At 67.1% G+C, this 346-nt stretch overlaps 1 protein-coding gene across 1 annotated transcript in view; it reads left to right on the top strand.

The window, feature by feature from the left end:
* Positions 1-346, top strand: part of PSMD11 (proteasome 26S subunit, non-ATPase 11) — a 41,628-nt gene that overhangs the window by 39,660 nt on the left and 1,622 nt on the right. The gene's annotated exons all lie outside the window — the stretch shown is intronic.

Genomic DNA, 346 nt, shown 5'->3' with positions numbered 1-346 from the left:
CCCCCCCCCCCCCCCCCCCCCCCCCCCCCCCCCCCCGCTCTGAGAAGAGCCTGGGAGTGGGTGCTGGTAGGGACTGCAGCTACCCCAGATTTCACTATGGCTCTGCTCCCAGTGCTGTTGCTGCCACCAGCTACCTGGCACAGCCTCGGCTGTTCCCAGTGCATGAGTGGAAGCAGGACATGGAGTTGGGCTGCGCCTGCCGACGCAGGGTTGAGAGCAGAGTGGCGGTGAAATTTGGGGTGGCTGCTGCCCCTCCCAAAGCTGCCAGCACCTGCTCTGAGCCCAGCCCCACCGAGAAGAGCCACACACCCCACCGCCCTCCCGGGGTGCAATCAGCAGTCAGAGC

Source organism: Gavialis gangeticus, unplaced genomic scaffold (assembly GCF_001723915.1).
Source record: "Gavialis gangeticus isolate Ggan-Ray unplaced genomic scaffold, GavGan_comp1, whole genome shotgun sequence".
Classification (NCBI taxonomy): domain Eukaryota; kingdom Metazoa; phylum Chordata; order Crocodylia; family Gavialidae; genus Gavialis; species Gavialis gangeticus.
This window is presented reverse-complemented; position numbering and strand designations above follow the sequence as displayed.